Below are 3444 nucleotides of genomic sequence, written 5' to 3'. Positions count from 1 at the left end.
GGGCGTTAGTGACAGACGCAAAAGAATCACTGGATTCTATTCCTGCCTGATTGAGAACCGACAGATGGATAGCCGTGCCGTGACAGGGTGCGTTGAACATTTCCACTGAGAGGATGGGAGGTAGCCACTGACAACGGTGAAACCCTTGCATACAGCTTGCCATGGAAGGAGCCTTGCGTGCTTGAAGGAGAAGACAGTAGGAAAGCAGAGATTTAGAAGATGGACCATCTCCAAAACCTCAACCTATTCTCTATCACTGCAAAACAAGTACTTATTTCATGTTCTTTTACTTTTCACAATTAATCCTGACAATTTCTGATATCCTGACTAAGATTACAAGATAACCATAGCTTGCTTCAAGCCGACAATCTCCGTGGGATCGACCCTTACTCACGTAAGGTATTACTTGGACGACCCAGTGCACTTGCTGGTTAGTTGTGCGGAATTGCAAAAGTGTGATTGCAATTTCGTGCACCAGACATCTTTAAAGATGTTCAGCCTGATCTGGAGGAATCAAAGAGAATAATAGAACCTCTGAAAATCCCTCAAGAAGAGGAGAAACCTCATAAACTCGAGCTCAAACCATTACCACCATACCTGAAATATGCATTTCTGGGAGAAGGTGATACCTTTCCTGTAATCATAAGCTCTACCTTAAAGCCACAGGAAGGGGAAGCACTAATTCAAGTGCTAAAGACACACAAGACAGCTCTTGGGTGGTCCATCAGTGATCTTAAGGGACCAAGTTTGGCATTGATTATTGACTTCATGGGACCTTTCTCACCATCATACTCAAACACTTATATTCTGGTGGCAGTGGATTATGTATCCAAATGGGTGGAAGCTATTGCAACACCCACTAATGACACTAAGACCATGTTAAAATTCCTCCAGAAACACATCTTCAGCAGATTTGGTACCCCTAGAGTATTAATCAGTGATGGGGGCACTCATTTCTGCAATAAACAGCTTTACTCTGCTTTGGTTCATTATGGAGTTAGCCATAGCGTAGCCACTCCATATCATCCATAGACAAATGGGCAAACTGAAGTCTCTAACAGAGAACATAAAAGAATCCTGGAATGGACTGTAATTAACCGTAGAAAGGATTGGGCAAGAAGCTTGGATGATGCTCTGTGGGCATAGAGAACAGCATTCAAGACCTCTATAGGGACCTCTCCATACTAGCTCGTGTATGGAAAGGCATGTCACTTGCCAGTGGAACTGGAACACAAAGCCTACTGGGCAACCAGATTCCTAAACCTTGATGCCAAGTTAGCTGGAGAAAAATGATTTCTCCAATTAATTGAGCTCGAGGAATTTAGACTCAATGCTTTCGAGAATGCAAAAATTTACAAAGAGAAAGCAAAAAGATGGCATGATAAGAAACTGTCATCCAGAGTCTTTGAGCCGGGGCAGAAAGTTCTGCTATTTAATTCTAGGCTCAAATTATTCCCCAAAAAATTAAAATCCCGGTGGAGAGGTCCATATGTGATTACAAGTGTATCAACATATGGATACGTAGAGCTTCAGGATAATGACTCTAACAAAAAATTCATTGTTAATGGACAGAGAGTTAAACATTATCTTGAAAGCAATTTTGAGCAAGAATGCTCAAAACTGAGACTTGATTAAAACTCAGTAATAGTCCAGCTAAAGACAATAAAGAAGCGCTTATTGGGAGGCAACCCAGCCATTTACAAAATTTAATTTTATTTGTTTTTGTTAATTAATTGATTTTTACAGGTATATGTCAAAGTATCTTCAAAAGGTAAAATAGCAATTGCTTGAATTCACAGAGTTACAGGGGAATTTGGGAGCTCACTGGCGTAAAAAAGCCAGTAAGAAATGTTTTGGGCGTTGAACACCCAAAAGAAGCATCCACTGGGCGTTCAATGCCAGTAAGGATAGCCATCTGGGCATTGAACGCCAGAAAGGAGCATCTTCTGGGCGTTGAACGCTAGAAAGAAGCTCCTTCTGGGCGTTTAACACCAGAATTACAGCGTCCTGGGCGTTCAGAAAAATGGCCAGTGACAAAGGACTTCCTGGCGTTCAACGCCAGAAAGAAGCAACTGCTGGGCGTTGAACACCCAGGAGAAGCAGCAATTGGGCGTTAAACGCCCAAAACATGCAGCATTTTGGCGTTTAACGCCAGGATGGTGGAAAGGAGTCCTCTCTTCTCCTTTCTTTTGCTTGAGGACAAGCAAACCTCTAAGTTTGGTGTGATTTGCCATGATCACTGAGCTAAAACTCATTGAGATCATGGCACCTAAGGGAACAGGAACAGCAAGGATGTGAACTGAAGGAACTGAAGCGTCATAAATTAATTCTTGAAGGACCAAGCACCCCACAGACTAGAGGAACATTCACTTCCCAAAATATAGGTTGTTAAGTTCTAATTTTAGCTTTAACTCTGAGATAGTTGTTGTTATAGGAATTCACCTTAGAAGTTATATAGGAGTAGTGGTAATTAGTATATCTATTTTGATTTTATTTTCAATTAAGTTATAATTTATTTTTCTCATCATCATCAAACATGAATAAAATAGTAGATTTTTAGAATAAAGAGGCAATTTAATTCTTTCGAGTTCTTAATAAGGAAAATTCTAATTATTTATATGTGGTGGCAATACTTTTTGTCTTCTGAATGAATGCTTGAACAGTGCATATTTTTGATATTGAATTTTATGAATGCTAAAATTGTTGGCTCCTGAAAGAATGATGAACAAGAGAAATGTTATTGATGATCTAAAAAATCATGAAATTGATTCTTGAAGCAAGAAAAAGCAGTGAAGAAAAAAAAATTGCGAGTCGTGATCCAAAGCAAAAAGAGTGTGCTTAAGAGCTCTAGACACCTCTAACTGGGGACTCTAGCAAAGCTGAGTCACAATCTGAAAAGGTTCACCCAGTTATGTGTCTGTGGCATTTATGTATCCGGTGGTAATACTGAAAAACAAAGTGCTTAGGGCCACGGCCAAGACTCATAAAGTAGCTGTGTTCAAGAACCAACATACTAAACTAGGAGAATCAATAATACTATCTGAATTATGAGTTCCTATGGATGCCAACCATTCTGAATTTCCAAGGATAAAGTGAGATGCCAAAATTGTTCAGAAGCAAAAAGCTACTATTCCCGCTCATCTAATTAGAACTAAGCTTCATTGATATTTTGGAATTTATAGTATATTCCCCTCTTTTTATCCTAATTGATTTTCAGTTGCTTGGGAACAAGCAACAATTTAATTTTGGTGTTGTGATGAGCGGATAATTTATACGCTTTTTGGCATTGTTTTTAGGTAATTTTTAGTAGGATCTAGCTACTTTTTAGTATATTTTTATTAGTTTTTGAGCAAAATTCACATTTCTGGACTTTACTATGAGTTTGTGTATTTTTCTGTGATTTCAGTTATTTTCTGGCTGAAATTGAGGGACCTGAGCAAAATT

General features: G+C 39.0%; 1 pseudogene; it reads left to right on the top strand.

The window, feature by feature from the left end:
- Window positions 1-822: 822 nt before the first annotated feature.
- Window positions 823-3444, top strand: part of LOC110279302 (uncharacterized) — a 172909-nt pseudogene continuing 170287 nt past the window's right edge.

This window comes from Arachis duranensis, chromosome 3 (assembly GCF_000817695.3).
Source record: "Arachis duranensis cultivar V14167 chromosome 3, aradu.V14167.gnm2.J7QH, whole genome shotgun sequence".
Classification (NCBI taxonomy): domain Eukaryota; kingdom Viridiplantae; phylum Streptophyta; class Magnoliopsida; order Fabales; family Fabaceae; genus Arachis; species Arachis duranensis.
Note: the sequence above shows the minus strand (reverse complement) of the source record. Positions and strands in the feature narration are given on the sequence as shown.